Source organism: Rana temporaria, chromosome 1, assembly GCF_905171775.1.
Source record: "Rana temporaria chromosome 1, aRanTem1.1, whole genome shotgun sequence".
NCBI classification, from domain to species: Eukaryota; Metazoa; Chordata; class Amphibia; order Anura; family Ranidae; genus Rana; species Rana temporaria.
Genome location: NC_053489.1, coordinates 112,820,734 through 112,842,036, shown reverse-complemented (window position 1 = coordinate 112,842,036; position 21,303 = coordinate 112,820,734). Strand labels below are relative to the sequence as shown.

Below are 21,303 nucleotides of genomic sequence, written 5' to 3'. Positions count from 1 at the left end.
GGGTCTGCTGTCTTAGACATTGGGTGATAGCTGCGAGATTGGTTGTTCCGTGCCATTGGAGAACAATACAAGCCCCATCAGTGAGTGGACTTCAGTAGGATGCTATATATACAACACTTTCTTTTGTTTATAAGTATACGTTTATAAGTGTATTATGTTTTAATTGTAATTTCAGTATACCTAGCGACCATACGCGCTAAGATTGTGTTACTATCGATTGAAACACTTGGTTTTGTGATAAGCAGCAGGGGTATCGCAGATTTATTTTCAGGTGCATGCATACTGTGGCTCAGTGTTGTTTTTTGTTTTAAGTGTGGGAATTAACTAAAGAAAAACTATACTAACTTTGCAATTGTCCTTTAAAGGAGAAATACAGCCAACGTTAATTTGGCCCTATTTATCCTGTGGGTCACAGGAGTGCACTTAGTTCTATACTCCTGTAACCCATTTTTAGCCAACAGGTGGCTAAAGTCCTCTATTGACTGATGTCCTTTGAATGTTTTAAAAGACTGTTGGATCAGAGTTGCATGTTACAGGGTATATTCGAGACTGTTGCCATGATTTCAGAGAAAATTCGATACTGTTATAACTTACTTATCACAAACACAAAGCAATCTTTTTGTCGTTCTCTAAATGCTTGGAGACACTCAGTCCCATGCCCAAACCCAGCTTGTAGAAGCAATGTATCCCAACCCATGGCCTGGTTTATCTTTATTTATTTATCTTTATTTTTAATGAGATCTGTGTTCCCAATGGATATTTCCTTTGACTTTCTGTCTTGGTTATCGCAAGAAAAAGATATGAGGATGAATCCCATCAGTGGAGCCAAAGACAGCAAAACAAATCTTTCAGGAAATTTAGACTCTACCAAACGTATCCAAAGCCAACAGATAATCACACATATGGTTTTCCATGAAAACAAAATACTTTACTGGACACATTATAAATCACCAGACACAGATAATTGCCCAATCTCTCAAATATTACCACAATAAAACCCCTACTATCCTATCGGTAGACAAAGTAGCAAGATAAATAATTGTGTATAGCGTTTACTTTTAGGTACATGAGATATGACTGCTTCCCGGGAACAGATGATAGTAAGTTATCTTGGAGCTTTACGGTAGTTAAAAAGCTCAAGAACACTCATGTTCTGTCACACATATGATTCAGTTTACAGGCCGGGGTTCCTAATGCCACATACCCACGAGCAGTTTTCCCGTTAGAAATAAAACGATGGTTTTCCCGAAGGAATTCCGCTCAAGCTTGTCTTGCGTACACACGGTCACACCAAATTCCGACAGTCAAAAACGCTGTGACATACAACACTACGACGAGCCGAGAAAAATTAAGTTCAATGCTTACAAGCATGCGTCGACTTGATTCTGAGCATGCGTGTTTTTTTGAGCGTTGAAATTGAATGCAGACGAACGGTTTTCCGCTAGGATTTTTTCATGAAGGGAAAAAAGAGATCCTGCTCTTTTTTTTCCCCCTCTGCAGTTTTCCTGTGGGAAAAAGTCAGATGGAGCATACACACGGTCGGAATTCCCAACGAAAAGCTCTCATCTGAGTTTTAACAATGGGAAAACCAGTCATGCAGGAGCCCTCCACAGATTGTATGTTGGTTTTTCGATCTATTATCAAACTTCAGTCTTTAAGTGTGTCTGATCAAGTGCTCATGATCTGTATATGTAGCATGGAGTCCATAGGACAATTCACTATCATCTGTTTCTAGAAAGTGGTGTTGTATGGACTTTATTCTTTACTGTATTAGCATGTCACTCTTACGTTGCAATTCCACATCATGTTGAGGGGGGTTACCAGAAACGCTGCAAGTTGTTTTTATTGTGCTAAAGTTGAAGGAATTATGTGATTTTCTTTTATCATGTCTCAGTAAAATATTGCAACCAGTAAAGTACGATACATATTTGAATGATCAGACAACAGGCTTTGTGCCTAGCTTTTTTCCCCCTTACTTTCTATGTTATTGGGACTTGTTGAGAGATATGTGTTAAGGATGTGTTAACGAAAGATGAATGTAATACACAAGGTTGGTACAATAAAATCCAATATGTCAGTTTGCAACAATTAAATATGTGACTAAAAATAAATATTTTTTTACTCCTCAAAATAAAAAAATAAAAAAACATGTTCTGAGACTTCCATTTTTTTACTTAACGACAGTCATGCAGTGTGATAATGAGTACCACTAGGAATATACAAGATAAAGTATACTTTACAACAATATAAAGGTATACACTGTCAACTCTAAAACGGTTAAACTGAACGCAGAAAGAGATTTGTTATGTTATAAGCCAAATCAACCAATGTTTTGAATTCCTCCTAAAAATAGCAATGTACTGTGTCTACAGCCTCATACATTTATATCCGCAGTGTGAAATTAAGGATCTGCATGCTCTGACTGTTTGCCTCAAGAGATTCTAGGTGAGATTTGATGATGCCACTACTTTGCTGATGGCTGTTGTTTTTTATGGAGGCTCTGATATGAGGAAGCAGATGTTTAACTTGTCACATGTTACACCCTAAATATGGATGTAACATGTAACATATTCAGACAGGTGAACTTATCCAATTAGGTACAATTAGTGAACTTTCTGATTTTAACACAACTGCAATGTACTGCATGACAACAAGTGATAACGTCATCTGTAAAGGTCCATTTTGCACACATTCGTATTTTATTCCTAAAGGATTAGCCCAATCAAGCTGAATGTTTCAGCTATTGAGTAACTGTGGTTAACTGACAGACCTATTGGGGTTAATTTACTAAAGACCAATAGACTGTGCTCTTTGCAAGGGCATATGCTCCAGAGCTTAAAGTGGAGGTTCCATCAAAAAAACAATTTTGCTTTAAACTCTAGCTTACGACTAAAAACTCATTTACTCATCTGGAAATGCCTGTTGCTATGCAGTCCCACGAAATCTGCCTTTGAATCCACCTAGGATTCTGACATCATCTCCCTCTAATGCTCCTGGGAAATGTGTGTCATCATTTCCCAGGATGCAGTGCGCTGTCCAATTATCACTCCCCATCCAAGACTTCCAGGAAGTAAGTGCCTGTAGGCTTCACATTGCCCACAACCAAAATGACAACCAAAACTATCTTTTTTGAATATCTATGCGGATCGGCGGCGGATTGTAAAATAGTAAGTGACCAGATTTATATTATAAAAACGCAGGATGAAAGGACATACATTTAAAAAATGCTAATTGTTGTTGTTGGATCTCCGCTTTAATAAATGAGGGGGATGCTCTACTGACTTCCATTATCCAATCATGTGCAAGCAAACATGCTATTTAATTTTTTACTTGCGTGTGATTGGGTATTCTTTGCAAAGTGAAACTTTAACTCATTCACTAAACTCTGCAGGAAATTCCTTTGCAGAGTACAACTGTTACTTGCAAAGTGCACAGTCCCTTTGCCTATAGTAAATCAAGCGCACTGTACATTGGAAAGCACAGTTTTAGGTTCATCCTTTTTGATGCAATAATCAAAATCTATCTGTTTTTACAGGTTGTTTAGTATTAAAGTAGATTTACAGCCAAAACTTTTTTTTTTTTTTTTGGCTAGAAGAGTTGAAACGCCAGTCAGCTTTATTTTTGCCATCTGTACCATTTTAAGAATTTGCCTGTTGACACAATTGGAAGTGAGCGTAAATCTTTCCAAATAAGGAAAATTCTCTCTTCGATACTTGTTGCTGAAACAAGTGTCCCCCTTTGAACGATTCCCTATCTATTTCTGTCCTGGTGGCAAATCAAAATTATAGACATGTTCAGTCCTAGTGACATGGGTCACCAGCAAAAATAGAAAAGGTAAATCTCCACATCCAGGGCATAGAAAGGGATAAAAACTAGATAAGAGTTTTAACCCTCCTCTACTCTTTCCAACAGAAAAAAAAAGGGTTTGGATTCGTGTTAAATACATAAAAAGTACAACTAGGGCAGTGAGGAGCCTCTCTTGCAAAACCTGACAAGGCATTTTGGGTCTGCTTCTGCTCATGGTATCTAGAGGTTCTGTGTGGACTCATACTTTATTTAGTGTAAGTTAACAGAACATTAGAATGGAACATGCCCCAAGCTAAAATATCTCCTCCTTCTGAGGGACGTTCCTGAATATCCACTCAGAAGGAGCAAGCACCCACCCGGCCGTATATGTGCAGTAGCCAGGTGGGAGGTGGTTAAAGGTAACCACTATGACCCCAAGTTGAAAAAAGTGCTCACAAATACTGTATTTATTGGCGTACAACACTCACTTTTTTACCCTGAAAATAGAGGGTCAACTGTGCCTGCGTGTTATACGCAGGGGGCTATGGAAAGATTTTTTCCTTAAACTTCTCTCTTAAAGTTAGGGGGCGTGTTATACACCAATAAATATGGTATATAAATGTGTAAAATTCACATTTTATTTGAACAAATATAAAATCATCATAAAACAAGTAGACATCGTGGAATATAGTTACATAGGGCCAGATTCTCGTACCTGCGGCGCAGCGTAACGTAACCCGTTTACGTTACACCGCCGCAAGTTTTCAGTCTAAGTGCCCGATCCACAAAGCACTTACCTGTAAACTTGCGGCGGTGTATCGTAAACATGTCCGGCGCAAGGCGGCCCAATTCAAATGGGGCGGGTACCATTTAAATTAGGCGCGCTCCCGCGCCGGACGTACTGCGCATGCTCCTTTCGCAAATTTCCCGACGTGCTTTGCGCGAAATTACGACGCGCCAACGTGTTGAGAATCGCGACGTGCGTAACGTACTTACGCCGGGAAAACATAAAAATTCAAAAGCAACGTGGGAAAGACGGGCATACTTTAACATGGTGGAGTAATTTTACACCATGATAAAGTACCCCTAACTTTGCGACGGGAAACTAAGACTTGCGCCGATGTAACGACGGGAAAAAACATCGTGGATCGCCGTAACTGCTAATTTGCATACCCAACGCTGGTTTACGACGCAAACTCCCCCCAGCGGCGGCCGAAGTATTGCATCCTAGGATCCGACGGTATAATTCAATTACACCTGTCGGATCTTAGGGCTAGATATGCGTAACTGATTCTATGAATCAGTCGCATAGTTAGAACGGCCCTAAAACAGAGATACGACGGCGTATCAGGAGATACGCCGTCGTATCTCTTTTGTGAATCTGGCCCATAGTCACATAGTTACATAGTTAGTCAGGTTGAAAAAAGACACAAGTCCATCAAGTTCAAACACAAAAAATAAAACAATAATAATATCGTACAATCACATATACCCAATTCTATACCCACAGTTGATCCAGAGGAAGGCAAAAAAAACAGCAAAGCATGATCCAATTTGCTACAGCAGGGGAAAAAAATCCTTTGTGATCCCCCAAGAGGCAATCGTATATTCCCCGGATCAACTTTACCTATAAATGTTAGTACTCAGTTATATTATGTACATTTAGGAAAGAATCCAGGCTTTTCTTAAAGCACTTTACTGAGCTGGCCAGAACCACCTCTGGAGGGAGTCTATTCCACATTTTCACAGCTCTTACTGTGAAGAAACCTTTTCATATTTGGAGGTGAAATCTCTTTTTCTCTAGACGTAAAGAGTCCTCAGTGTTGACCGTAAAGTGAATAACTCAACACCAAGTTCACTATATGGACCCATTTTATATCTGTACATGTTTATTAGATCCCCCCTTAATCTCCTCCTCTCAAGAGTGAATAAATTCAGTTCTTCTAATCTTTCCTCATAGCTAGCTGAGCTCCTCCATGCCTCTTATCAGTTTGGTTGCTCTTCTCTGCACTTTCTCCAGTTCCCGAATATCCTTCTTGAGAACTGGAGCCCAAAACTGAACTGCATATTCCAGGTGAGGTCTTACTAATGATTTGTACAGGGGCACAATTATATCTCTCTCTCTGGAGTCCATACCTCTTTTAATACAAGAAAGGACTTTGCTCGCTTTGGAAACCGCAGCTTGGCATTGCATGCCATTATTGAGATTATGATCTACCAAAACCCATAGATCCTTCTCCACTACGGATCCCCCCAGTTCTACTCCCCCTAGTATGTATGATGCATGCATATTCTTAGCCCCCAAGTGCATAACTTTACATTTATCAACATTAAACCTCATCTGCCACTTAGTCGCCCAATTAGACAGAGCATTGAGGTCGGCTTGTAAATTGGCGACATCCTGTAAAGACGTTATTCCACTGCATAGCTTGGTGTCATCTGCAAAGACAGAAATGTTACTTTTGATCTCAGACCCAATATCATTTATAAAGATATTAAAAAGTCAGGGTCCCAGCACTGAACCTTGGGGTATACCACTGATAACCTTAGACCATTCAGAGTAAGAATCATTAACCACGACTCTCTGAATTCTGTCTTTTAGCCAGTTTTCTATCCATTTACAAACTGATATATCCAATCCTGTAGACTTTACCTTACACATGAGCCGTGTGTGCGGAACTGTATCGAACGCTTTTGCAAAATACAGGTATACCACGTCCACAGCCACGCCTCTGTCCAAGGTTTTACTTTCCTCTTCATAAAAAGAAATCAGGTTTGTCTGACAACTTCTGTCTTTCATGAATCCATGCTGTCTGTTGTTTAAATAGTTTTTTCCAGCAAGAACTCGTCTATGTGGTCTTTTATTAATCTCTCCAGTAACTTCCCAGCTATAGAAGTTAAACTAACAGGTCTATAGTTACTTGGTAAAGACTTTGTTCCCTTTTTAAATATGGGCACTACATTGGCTCTGCACCAATCCAGTGGTACCATTCCTGTCATTATTGAGTCCCTAAAAATTAGATACAGTGGCTTTGAAATGACAGAGCTCAATACTTTTAGGATCCGTGGGTGGATGCCATCAGGCCCAGGTGCTTTATCCACCTTTATTCTGTCTAAATATTTCTGGACCATATCACTTTTGAGACATTGTGTATCATTTGGGGCTTTGTCACTACCACCTCCATTATGGACATGAGCTCCCCCATGCTCCATTGTATACACAGAGAGAGCTGAAGAAAGCATTTAATAAATTAGCCTTCTCTTTGCCCCCAGTCACCCACTCTAGATTATTTAGTAAAGGGCCTACATGCTCAGACTTTACCTTTTTACTATTAATATATTTGAAGAATTTCTTGGGGTTTGTCCTACTATCTTTTGCAATCTGTCGTTCATTTAGAATGTTTGCATCCTTGATTTCCTTTTTACATATCCTGTTATATTCTTTGTAACATTTAAACGGCCCTAGTGTTCCTTCATTTTTATATTTTTTAAAAGCTCTTTTCTTATAGTTAATAGCTTTTTTAACTTTGGCCGTGAGCCACATAGGTTTTATTTTTAGCCTTTTAAACTTATTGCCCATGGGAATATACTTTGCAGTGAGTTCACAAACATTGATGCCAATATTCTCTCCCAGTCTAAGTCCTGGAGAGCAGCCCTCATCCTTGGGAAATTTGCTTTCTTGAAATTAAGTGTTTTTATTTTTCCTGTATGTGGTTTTGCTTACAGCTAACATCAAATGAAATCATGTTATGGTCACTGCTACCCGAGTGTTATTTTATCTGAACATTAGTAATAAGCTCTGCATGGTTTGAGATTACCAGGTCCACAGAGCATCATTCCTAGTTGGGGCCTCAATAAGCTGGACCATAAAATTGTCCTGCAATAGGTTTATAAATTTGTGTCCTTTAACTGTCCTAGCAGTGCCATTACTCCAGTCAATTTCTGGGTAGTTAAAATCCCCCATTATTATCACCGTCCCAGCCCTTGCAGCCCTTTCCATCTGTGCAAGGAGCTGAGTCTCCACCTCCTCATTAACATTGGGTGGTCTATAACAAACTCCAATGATTAACTTTGAACTATGCACATCTGTATGCAGTTCCACCCATAATGCTTCAGCCTCATCACACTCTCCATCAACCAGGTCCTCTTTCACGCTTGCTTTGAGGTCACTCAATATGTGCTATAAAATATGTATCCCATATATATATAAAGGAAAAAAACAGACAAATTCTACATAGAAAACCTGTGCAAATTTGCCCACAGATCAAACACTAGTCAGGTGTAAATATTGTTGTCTTCCATATGTAGGGGCCAATTGCAGAGTCACTGTAACAACACCAATGGATAGCTATGCATTTCACCAACAACTTCTTCAGTGCTCAGCATAAAATGTATTTAAATAGAACAACATATCTGATGTTTGCGTCTAAGTTCATATGGTTCACACCATGGTGAGAACAAGAGTCAAGAAGTGCTTTTCATAACATGGGAGGGGAGAGGGAGCTGTGCAGTTAGCTGAAAAAGGGGCATGAAGTGATGCAGCCAAATGACAGGGGCCCACCCAGGGCAAAATGTATACAATTGAACAAATAGATAAAAAATCCATTGTCTTATCTCACAAGGAAAGTTATTCCTGTGAGAGATATAGGGGTCACTGCAGCCGCTAATGTAAACTGATTAAGTTCTAAATAGTGGATAAAAAGATACCCCAGCACTTATATCTGTACAGGTAACAAGCTTGGGTATGTGATATTCATTAGAACCATATAAATGGTTCAGATAAGATATAAAATATCTTCAATATTGCAGAACAAGGCCAATTGAATGTGATTAACTACTAGTAGCTATACCATGATCTGGATAAATGAGAGCCTTCACAGACACATTGCCTTAATTAATATGCAGCGTTCTAACATAGATAAATACATATGGAAATTGGATTGATATATACAATGTAGATTGTAGATATATACTGTATAAGTATATTAATACAGCATGCCTTAATGTGATTAATGGGTCTTATGTGCATGACTGATAAATATTAAGGTCAAAACTAATTGTTTGAACTGCAAGCGATTACTGCTACTGCTAAAGCTTAAAAAAAAAAAAAAGCTTAAATTTGCCCAGTATTTACAAGGGCCATTGCGTCTTTAAGGCCCCGTACACACGACCGAACATGTTTGCTGAAACTGGTCCGTGGAAGCATGCTTTAAAATCGACCCGATGGACCACTGCCCGATCAGTCCAAAACCGATGGTTAGTACAGAAAGCATCGGTTCAAAACCCGCGCATGCTCAGAATCAAGTCGACGCATGCTTGGAAGCCTTGAACTTTGTTTTATTCAGCAAGTCGTGTGTTTGACGTCACCGCGTTCTGACCCGATTAGTTTTTGGTCAGTTTTTGGTCACATCAGACCATCAGGCCACTTCAGCAGTGAACCGATGGAAATGGCCCGTCAGACCATTCTCATTGGTTTGGAACGAACGTGTGTACGCGGCCTTAGGCCCAGATTCAGAAAGATCAGCGTATCTTTCTGCGGGCGTAACGTATCTCAGATACGTTACGCCGCCGTAAATTAGGGCGCAGGAAGAACTTGCGCCCTAAGTTACGGCGGCGTAACGTATGTGGTCCGGTGTAAGCCCGCGTAATTCAAATGGGGATGATGTGGGCCTATTATATATAAATTTAGTGTGACCCCACGTATTTGACGTTTTTTACGAACGGCGCATGCACCAATCATGAAAGAATCCCAGTGAGCATGCTCAAAATTCCGCCGCAAATCGTCAATGCTTTCGACGTGAACGTAACTTACGTACAGCCCTATTCGCGAACGACTTACGCAAACGACGTTAAATTTTCAAAATTCGACGCGGGAACGACGTCCATACTTAACATTGCGTATGCCTCATAGACCCAAGGGTAACTTTACGCCAGAAAAAGCCTAACGTAAACTACATAAAAAATTGCGCCAGGTGGACGTACGTTTCTGAATCGGCATAACTACCTAATTTGCATATTCCTCGCGGAAATATGCGGAAGCGTCACCTAGCGGCCAGCGTAAATATGCAGCCTAAGATATGACGGTGTAAGACACTTACGCCGGTCTGATCTTAGGGAAATCTATGCGTAACTGATTCTATGAATCAGTCGCATAGATACGACCCTGCAACTCAGAACTACGACGGCGTATCCGGAGATACACTGTCGTAACTCCGTTGTGAATCCGGGCCTAAGAGTACAAAGTGATTTCTAGGTGTCATGCAGAATTACTGACATGGCAGAAGGAGATGGAGGCTGCTTAATGACATATAGGGGATATATGGAATCCCAAGAACTAACTTTATTTTGTGGTACAGGTGTTTTTTACCTTTCTTTCCAATTAAGTTTTTATTGAAAAGTTTTCATTTTTACAAGCATAAGAAAAAGAAAAAGAAGTCGCAAGACAATAATTCACAGAGAAACAGGAACATGACATGAGTGTTTGACATGAGAGAGGGACCACAGTTCTGCTACAGCATATACAAACAACAGGTTACAAAATGAGACATACTATATATACTGGAGCGATGCAGCCACTTCTAATAAGCAGCCCTGTAGACTCCGTCACCAATAGGTATGAAAGGGAACATAATACCAGTAAACGACTTGCAACAGGAAGGAATAAGCAAGAAGTAATGCAATACTATGAAATTAAACAGAATAAGATAAGACTGGATAAAATAAAACTGGATCAAAATAAAAGGGATGGGAACATGACAAGGGTGAGATGGACTATGAGTATTAAGTAAGATACAGAGTAGTAGTCATACCAGGGCATCACGAGGACCTCCACTAGCTATATGCTATCATCAAAAGAGCAGTGTACCAAAGGTTAGTTCACATTCTATCCCATTCGTTCCAGACTTGCCCATTTTTGTCAAAGCTTCTCCTCTGACCAGTTCTTGTGGCAATCTGGGATTCATATATATAATTATTACGGGTGAAAGTGATTACATCGGAAAGATTTGGGACTATATTGGACTTCCAGTTCCGAGTGATGAGTGACCTTGCCGCTAGCAGCAGATGAGTCACCACGGTGCGGAGCTGGGGAGGGAATTTGTCGATGGTCAAACCTAACAGGGCCAATGCCGGACCTGGTCGAGTGAGAACTCCAGTGATAGAGGATATACACCTGAACACACTGTTCCAGAAGCTTGTTAAGTGTTTGCACTTCCAAAAAACATGCATAATGTTTCCCACCTCGCCACACTCCCTCCAGCACAGAGGGGAGTTGTCTTGAGAGAACTTCGACATCCTGTATGGCGTTAAGTACCATCTCAGGGCGATCTTCTGGGCAAGTTCCCAGTGGTTAATACATTTGGAAGCCTTATAAGCAGAATTAAGAGCAACTTGCCACTGAGGGTCTGTGAAGGTAGTGCCCAAATCCTCTTCCCATTTCAGGAACGGGGGGGACTTGACAAAGGAACGTCTGTGCTGGAGAAGATTGTAAAAGAGGGGGATCCCCTTGGCGGTGGGGGTAGTGGACTTGTAGAACTTCCAGACCTGGTCAGGGAGTAACACCCTGCAATCACTGACAGATTTAAGGAAATGTGATACTTGGCGGAATTTGTACATGTCTGCCTGAGTGAGGTTGTATGTAGCTTGCAGGGATTGGAAAGTGGAAATATGATTTGCTCTAAAAAGGTGAGAGAGATGGGTAATACCCATATCTCTCCAGCCCCTAAGGCTGACATTGGGAATCGCACTCTCCAAGGTCTCAATAGGGACTGGTATTTCCACCAACACGTCACGGGAATCGGAAATGTTGCCAAGGTCCCTCCAGACCTCCAGGGAGGCCCTAAGAGACAAGGGCAGTTGGTGCAAAGGAAAAGGTTTTATCCTGTCCAGGTAAAGCAAGGAGATCAAGTCCTTAGTGGGGCTCAGAGATCTCTCAATACAACACCAGGGGGTCACCGGGGAGTCTGCAATCCACATCTTAAGTTGGTTCAGGAGGGAAGCACGATAGTAATCCTTTATGTCTGTGAGACCCATACCACCTACAGATCTATGTTTAGTCAGTAGTGTTTTTGAGCACCTGGGCCTACGTGCGCTCCAGACATGGGACCTAAGGATGGCGTTCAATGAACGGAGATGAGGGGGTTTCAGAGGGATGGGGAGTGTACGGAAAACATACAGGATCTGGGGAAGTAGTAGCATCTTAAAAGAAGCTAGACGACCAGCCCAGGAAAGTTCTACTTTGGATAGGCGCGACGACTCCTTAGTGAGTTTCGCTATTAGCGCTGGGTAGTTGGCGTCTGCCAGTCCATAAGGGTCTGCTGTGATCTGGAGACCTAGGTATGATATACTTTTCTTAGCCCACGAGTAGGGGAATGTTCTTTCCAGATAGGCCTGGGTTGGGGTAGGGAGGTGCATAGGCAAGATAGTTGACTTGGAGGAGTTAACTTTATAGTAGGAAATATTACTAAAGGAGTGTAAAACCTCCTGGATATGGGGAAGAGACGTGGTCGGGGATGTTATGGACAGGATGATATCATCCGCAAACAGATTAATTTTATGAGATGTGCCTTGGATAGAAAAACCAGTGACGTGGGGGTGGGCTCTGATCTTTTCAGCTAGAGGTTCGATCAGGAGGTTGAATATGGAGGGGGAGAGAGGGCACCCCTGACGCGTCCCGTTTGATATAAGAAAGGGTCGGGAGAGGCAGTTAGATGTAAAGACCTGGGCTGAGGGGTGTGAGTAGAGGGCTAGAATAGCTGACCTAATAGGGCCATGGAACCCGAATTTGGTAAGGGCATGAGACATGTAGGTCCAGTGGACCCTGTCGAACGCCTTCTCCGCGTCCAAAGAGAGGAGCAGAGAAGGCGTCCGAGAGGCCCAAGCATGTTGCACTACTCCAATAATCCTGCGGGTAGCGTCAGATGCCTGTCTGCCCGCAGTAAACCCGGACTGGTCAGGATTTATTAAGGATGGTATAACAGTCAAGAGTCTCTGGGCCAGAATTTTGGCATATAGTTTCACGTCTGTATTTAAAAGTGATATGGGGCGAAAGTTAGAGGGAATATCCGGAGGTTTACCTGGTTTGGGAATTGTGACAATATAGGCGGACAGCATCTCAGGGGGGAGACTTGCAGTGTCCATGGCCTGAGAGAAAACTGAGCACAGTGAAGGGGCAAGGATCTCACCAAATGTTCTGTAGTAGTCGTTAGGCAGGCCATCGGGGCCAGGGGATTTACCCAAGGGCATCTTAGAAATCATTTTCTGGACCTCCGCAGCTGTGATGGGGGCATTTAGGGCGTTTAGTTGCGTAGGTGACAGGGCAGGGAGAGATATATTAGCCAAAAAATTTTGTATGTCTTGATCTGAGGGTTGTGGGGTGTTGCTATCATCTTTAATGTTGTAAAGGGCAGAATAGTAATCTGCAAAGGAATTGGCAATGTCTCTCGGGTCATACAGCTTGCTATTGTTCGTAGGGTTGCGGATGAAGGGAATTTTTGTACGAGTTCTCTGGTCTTTCAGGCGACGTGCCAAAAATTTGCCAGCCTTGTTTCCAGAGGAGTAGTACGTTAGTTTCAGGGCGTTAACAAATTTGCTGTGGGATTCTAAGAGTAATCGCCGAAGGTCACATCTGAGATTGACCAATTTGTTTGACAGATCTAGAGCTGGCGAGGCCTTATTTTGTACTTCCAGAGATCTGATTTCCTTTAGGAGAAGATCTATTTTCAGGGTTCTCTGGCGTTTTAGTCGTGAGCTAATTTGGAGTAAGATGCCTCTAATAAAGGCCTTATGGGCGCACCACAAGACCGTCGGGTCGGCTACCGAACCCTGATTCAATTCAAAGAATTCTCTTAAATGTTTGGTGATAGTGTTCACCTGAGCCTGTGTTTGAAATACCCCGGTATTGGCCCTCCAGATGTAGGCAGGGCTGGGGGCCATCTCCTCCGCCAGCGAAATGGAGACAGGAGCGTGATCTGACCACGAGATGTCATGGATGGCGGAGGAGGTGACCGCCCGAAGCAGGGCCTTGTCGACAAGTACCATGTCAATGCGGGAGTATGTATTGTGCCTGGTCGAGTGGAAGGAGTAGTCCCTTTCACTAGAGTGCTGACACCTCCAGACATCGTAGTAATCCTCTCTGATGAGAGCAGGGTGTAGGGAAGGGAGCGGGCGTTTGGATTTGGAGGTAGTGTCAACACTGTACCGTCATGTTATAGTCACCACATATTATAACATTACCTTTTTTGACAGCAAGCAGTTTCTTAAAGACCTTGTTGACAAACCTGACCTGATTAGCATTTGGGGCATAAAGATTCACAATTGTATAAGTGCGGTTGTTAAATTCCCCCACAAGAATCACATATCTACCCGCAGGATCAGAGATCACCTCCCCCAGTTTGAACGAGATAGAGTCTCTAATGATCGTGATAACCCCCCTATGCTTCTTGTGAGGGGCAGAGGCACAAAACACATGAGGGAAGTTCTTGTGGTTGAAGCAGGGGGGTTTGGAGGCGAGAAAGTGGGATTCCTGTAAACACAAGATGTCCGCCTGTAGTTTCTGAGCCTCCTTCCAAAGTGCCGCTCTCTTAGCTGGGTGATTTAACCCGTGCACATTAAAGGAAACTACGTTAAGCACCATGGTGGTGTGGAGTGGTGATGTAACAGTACCTCAGGTTGAAAAAGCTGGCGTAGCAAAGATGAAATCCAAGGCGTCGTTTCCGGAAGCGGAGGTCTCGACTTGTCCTGGTCCATGGGGTGAAGTCCATCTCTTGGTAGGGGATAGGAAGAAACAAAAAGAAAAAAAAGGAAAAAAAATACAGAAAAACAAAACAACGCCACTAGGGTTAGTGGTCTTCGAGCAACAAAACAGTTCGATCAAAACCAACTCTGGTAGTAAAAAGGGAGATCCTGTGAAGAATCTGGGAGCAGGGGAGCTGCTCATTTAACACGGGGGGAAAACATCAATGTCAGTAGGGTGTCAGGTAGTGCTATGTTGTATTTGAAACCAAGGCACTTAGGAGGGTCGTTTCTTGCCCTTTTTCTTGTGGGATACTGTGTGCCACGAATCCTGAGTAGAGACCTTAGAGGCCGTGGGCTGGTCACCTTCCACCTGCGCCGGCACAATGTCCCAGGACCGAAGGAGGGCCAGGCCCTCTGCGAGGTTGTTGACCACAGAAGAGTGGTTGTCCCTCGTAATCGTGAGTTTGGCCGGATAGCCCCACCTATACACAATATCATGGTTGCGCAGTGCCTTAGTGACTGGCAGAAGGGCCCTGCGTCTCTGCATAGTGTATTGGGAAAGGTCTGCAAATAGTTGGATAGATTCATATTGGGCAAGAGGGTTCTTGTTTTTCCTGAAGGACATCATGAAGCGCTCCTTTATTTGGAAAAAATGCACCCGCATTAGTACATCCCTGGGGATGTTATCAGGGAGGTGCGACGGCTTAGGCAGGCGGTGTATTCTGTCAATAGACAGGTCTGCATCCGACAGTTCAGGAATCAGCAACCTCATGAGGTCTTGAGCATATTGTTGCAATTGGTGAGGGAGGACAGATTCAGGGACACCACGGATCTTAACGTTGTTCCTCCTGGACCTGTCCTCCAGGTCCGAGACCTTTGCTTTAAGCCATGCCATTTCGTCTTCCTGGTCGTTATGGGCATCCACTAGAGAGTTGTAGGAGGAGGCGAACTCCCCCATCTTTTGCTCTACGTGATCCACTCTGCCCCCCAGCTCCTGAACATCAGCCTTAAAACCCCTTATGCACTCCATCATATCAGCGTGGAGGGAGCTGCGGAGGGACACCAGCATGTCCCTCAACATAGTGTCTGATAGCGGTTTGTCAGCGGTGGGGAATGAGTTAATGGGTGCCGCCAATTCTCTGGTGTCATTTAATGAGTCCTGCAGCGTGGCTGCCTTCCCGCCAGAGCACTCAGGGGAAAGCCGCGGCTTAGATTTGGCAGGGCTGCGCACCAGCGGTGTGGAGGCGTCCGGGGGTCTATGCGCCTCTCCCGGCAGCGGATTAGGGCTTGCTGGGGCTGAGCTGGAGCCGCTGGAGGATGACGGCGAGGCGCCGCCGGCGCCATCTTGGAGTAGGCCGCGGGGCGTCGGGGAGAAGAAGTGGGATAACTTCTGTACCTGAGGAGCCGTTTTGCGTTTGCGGGCCATCTCGGGAGTCTAGCAGGTCCGGAGGAGCGATCCAGGTAGGTTGGAGCCGGTTGCAGTGCCTCGGTATGTCGAATCCCCTACAGTTGGCACGGAGCTCTCTGCTTAGGCGTCCATGCAGAAGCCCGGTAGCCACGCCCCCCGTTTTTTACCTTTCTGATAATGTGTAGAAACTGCTGGAAGGCTCAGCTGGATTTGTTTTATTCTGTTGCTAAGCTTGTACACGGGATCGGACCTTTGTCCGACCAAATTCACATCGGAATTCCGACGGTCAAATAAAACATGTTCTCTAAGTAGTGGAAAAATGGATATTACCGCGCTTATCAAAGGAGGGGAAACAGAGAGGGGAAGAAAGGGGAAGGGGAAATGAAAGTGATGAAAAGTGGAGGTACAGCTGCGGCACTGGAAGGTGTATCAAACCATAAGCAATTGAAAATGGGGAGGGTAGTGCTGCGCTAATCAGTGGTGAATGGATAAGTGAATAAACAGGTGGGGGAGGGGAATGAAAGTAGGTGTAATTGAAATGAGGAGCAATATAGCCCAAATGGCATCAGCATAAAAATAAATATAAATGATCAGTGAACAATAACAGTAATGGTGCAAATCATATAACTACACAGGTTCCTCTTAATGTGATGAAATACACTATAAGTAATGGTGCAAAAAAAATTCCAGGTAACTGTGCTAAGTGACACTCCTATACTGGTGATAAACAGTCCATCAACAGAGTTTGAAAAATATTAACAAAAAATATAAGTAAAATTTCAAAAGTCCAAGAAAGCAAAAGTGCAAGTGTAGGTCCGCAATATGGAGTGAGAGGAAAATGGGTATCCAGTGATCCTTTTAGGGTAAGTAAGGATGTCCCCTTACCTTACTGCTGTAAGGTAACAGCATATAGATCCAACCACATTAGATGGTTCACTCGATGGGCTCTGATCCAACAACGGCAGGTCCTCCTTGGAGTTCTCGTCCCAGATTGGTCAGTTTCTCGCCCCAAAGAGATAAAGCATCGATGGTGTGATACCGTTTTAAAAATTTTAATTCTCAAAGAAAATAGACAGGGGTACTCACATAATCCAAAATACAATTGAGCATGAAAAAAAAAAAAGAGGGGCAATCTGTCGCCAACGTCACCTCCGATACCTCTCAGTGGACTCATGCGCATTCGTCACTATCATGTGACTTCCTCAGGAGTAGTGAGAGGCATAAATGGGATCCTTTTTATAAGGTGACTTGTTTAGTAGGCTGTAAGTAAACTCAGCTGTTTGCCATGTAAATAATGCAGCTGCAGCCATTTTCCCGTAGTCTGCTAGGCATTTAATAGTAAAATCAAAAAATCAAAAAATTTCGCCCAGCATATAAAATATTTAAATTAGTAGCATTCAAATGGTGGGTGACAGATATGACATCTCATTTATATGGTTAACAATGAAAAAAATTGAAAAAACTTAAAAGCTTCAGCCAGGGGACGGAGACCATGGGGGGGGCAAACACAGAAGTCCCATTGTACCATCATAACATTCTGTGTTGACAGTACACAGCGTTCTACAGGAAGTCTGGCAGCCGCCATTTTGTTGTAGCTTAAAAGACGTCCCCAGCATCTCACAGAGCGCTGGGGATACGTCTTACAAAAGTGAGCTATTCTGTCTGATGTCTGGTCGGGGGCCTGCATGGGGCCCCCCGACCTCGGCCAGCATCACAAATAGGCTTCCATCACGTATCGGTGGCGTCTATCAAAACGAGCGCCGCCGGAAGTGGAGCTGCAGCCACCTTGCAGCCACCGGAAGTGGAGCCGCGGCCATTTTTTTGAAGCCAATGCTTGTTAAATGGTGACACACGGCGTCCTCACAAGGGAGCACTCTAGGGAAACAATTAAAAACACAGGGGAGCAGGAATTTATGTGTATATACACACTCATAATGCACCGAGAAGATTGAGGCTCAATTGGTATATTAAAAAATATTGAGAGCCAGAATAATTTGTTAAAAAATATATATATGTTAAAAAGTATAAAAAATTTAAATGAATGTATGTCGACATATTTAATTTCATTGAATGGATATGCCACATAAGGTTAAAAGACGTAGATGACGTGTGCGAACAGATCCACATATACAGATTAAAAACAATCTACGTCATCAATATTAGATAGCGAAAAGGAGAGAACAGAGAGGGTAAGTGAAGCAAGAAATAAATCAAAAAATAAAGTCTTATCGGTCACTTAAAAAACAATTAAGATCAAAATCTATGTTAAGACCTCGGGGAGCAAAAGTATCCAGAGTAAATATCCAGCGAGATTCTAACTGGCTCAATGTTCTAACTTTATGCCCGCCTCGCCAGTGTCTCACATAGGGCTCTATGCCCCAAAATTTAAGATGTGTCGGATCTTTATTGTGGTGGGTAAGGAAGTGTCTTGATACACTATGTTTATCGAAACCTTTAAGGATGTTTTGGACATGTTCTTTTATACGCACTCGTAATGCTCTTTTTGTCCGGCCTATGTATTGTAGACCGCAACTGCATTCGAGTGCGTATACAACTCCCTCTGTGTTACAGCAGATAAATTCTTTTATTTCGTATACATCTCCTGTACTAGTTGCAGTAAAATCATTCCTCTTCTGGTTCGGTTTGTGAGTTCTCAAACATGCGTAGCATCTTTTGCATGGAAAAAAACCTTTACCAGTGAAAAAAGAGAGGAAGTTGTTTTTATTTTTAGGCGGATCAGGCACATTTTTAACAATTTTGTCCCTAATAGTAGGTGCCCTTTTATATACGAACTTTGGAATCGGTGGAAGGACACCCCCCAGTTCTTTGTCAGCCAGTAGTATATTCCAATGGCGTCTAATGACTTTTTCAATGCATTTATGTATACTGTAATCGAAGATGATAGGCATCAAGTCTTTGTGCATTTTTTGTTTAGGCTTATCACTCATAAGAGTCTGTCTATCCATTGTTGCCACTTCTGCAATCTTCTGGTTAATAAAGGAATTGTCGTATCCTTTTTGTTTAAACCTTTCTCCCATGTCTTTTGCTTGGGTGAGAAAAGTATCTTTGTCTGTACAATTTCGTCTTAGGCGCATTAATTGCCCTTTTGGAATGTTAAAAAGCCAGTTTCTGTGATGACAACTTTCAAGCGGCAAGTAGCTATTACGATCCACATTTTTAAAATGAGTTTTAGACCGGAGTTCGTTATTTTCTTGTTCCACCTCTAGGTCTAGGAATGTGATCTTTTTGTTGCTGATTTCCCAAGAAAGTTCAATGTTTCTGTCATTGGTATTTAAATCTTGTAGAAAATCTGCTAGCGTTTCTTTCTCGCCCCTCCACAGTATGAAGATATCATCAATAAATCTTTTATATATGTACAGATCATCAGGAGGTTCAGAGAAGATTTTCCCTTCTTCCCATTGGGCCATAAAAAGCCCAGCTACACTAGGGGCAAATTTTGCCCCCATGGCTACGCCGGTTTTCTGGAAAAAGTAATTGCCGCCATACCAGAAGTAGCTATTTTTAAGACAAAAGTCCAAACTTTTTACCAGATATTTTCGTTGGATGCAGGGCAACTGGGAATATTTCCTGAGGCCCCATTTGACTGCTTCGCATGCTTGATGATGTAGTATGATCGTGTATAACGACGATACGTCTGCTGTTGCTAGCCAAAAGGGTCCATCATCTCTTGGTATATCATCCAGGCATTGTAACATCTGTTTTGTGTCTCTAAGATACGCTCTTGTACTCTGAACTACTGGCTGTAAATAGAAGTCAATGTATTGCCCCATTCTTGCAGTTAAGGAATCAATTCCATTTACTATAGGTCTGGGCGGTGGATTCGTGCTGTTCTTATGTATTTTGGGGAGTGAGTATACAATAGGTGTGCGACATGATGTAGGGATCAAATATTGTGCTTCTTTCTTATCCAGGATTCCTCTTTTTAGTCCTAAATGTACAATCTGTTCCAAGGCTTTTCTGCATTTAAACATGGGATTACTCAGAAGGCGGTTGTAGGTGTTGGTATCTCCTAGCATTTGTTCCATGCTCATTTTATACTGTTCCTTGGAAAGTACCACAATGCCACCACCTTTATCGGCTGGTCGAACTACTAGATCCTTTCTTTTCATCAATTTGCGTATTCCACTCCTAATATGTTTCGGTTCTTCTTGTTTTTTCACTTTCAGGTCCATTAGTTCTCCTGTGACCAATCTTTTAAAGACTTCCACACATTTATTATCTTTCACAGGCGGATTAAAAATAGATTTATTCTTCAGATTACTATGTCTAATTTCTTCATCTGGATTGGCAGTCCTAGTTTTGTAAGGGTTACTGATCATATACTTTTGAATATTTAATTTCCTTACATACTTTTGAATTCCTATATATGTCTGGAATTTATCCAGATTTTTCGCTGGTGCGTATTTGAGGCCTTTATCTAGGACGCCAATCTCTTCATGTGTAAGTGGGAGTCCACTTAAGTTGAAGATTCCCTCTCCCTTTCTGTTCTTTTTCTTTTGTGTTCTCTTTCCTCCTCGCTTTCCCCGTTTCTTTCTGGGGTTCTTCTGTAGGTTCTTATTTCCTCTGTATGTCGAGGCGGATGGTATTCTTGACCTCTCTCTAAAAAAGAAGAGGTATTGGGATTTTGATGTCTTTCCACTCTATCATCCACTGTTCGCTGTTCTAGGGGTGCATAATAATTCCGTGTAGGGATTGGACTCCTATCCTGTGGGTGATGAGTGTAATAACCTCGATCTCCCTCTCTTCGATCATTTGAACGAACAGGGCTTCTTCTTCTCTGTTCATGTGTATATCCTCTGTTCTCATGGTATTCATTTGGACGTCCCTGATAATAGTTGGTTTCCTGTGGCCGACCTCTATTCTCATAGCCTCCACCTCTATTATCTCGTTGGTTTTGGGGCTGGGGTCTATTATCCCTCTGGTCTTGTTGTGGTCTTTGTCCATAGTTATGGCCATTGTTATTATTTCTGCGTTTTTTCCAGAAGGGTTTCTTCCAACCATTCTGTGGTGTCCGCTCATTTTGGGGTGGTCTTCTCTCATTTTGGTAGGGAGTGTGTTGATTATAGTTGCCCTGTCTCTCTTCATTTCTGTACTGCCGGGGCGATTCGTGCCTATTCCTATCATGCGTTTCTTGGGTGGGCCCTATATAGTTGATCACTCTTGGGGGTGAATAGACCCTCACATTTCTCTCTGGTGTGGAATAGGTTGAGATGGGATCTGGTCGGCCCGATTGGCTCTGCCATTTAAACGTATGATCCGTTTTAAAATCATTCATATCGCGACTGTATTTTTTACTTTTCCTGTGTTGTACTTCCTTGTCTTTCTTTGTTAAATCATTATTCAGTTGTGTTGTG

The 21,303-nt window shown here is 42.6% G+C and overlaps 1 protein-coding gene across 1 annotated transcript in view; it reads left to right on the top strand.

Moving 5' to 3' along the window:
- Positions 1 to 21,303, top strand: part of EDIL3 (EGF like repeats and discoidin domains 3) — an 862,525-nt gene that overhangs the window by 676,066 nt on the left and 165,156 nt on the right. The gene's annotated exons all lie outside the window — the stretch shown is intronic.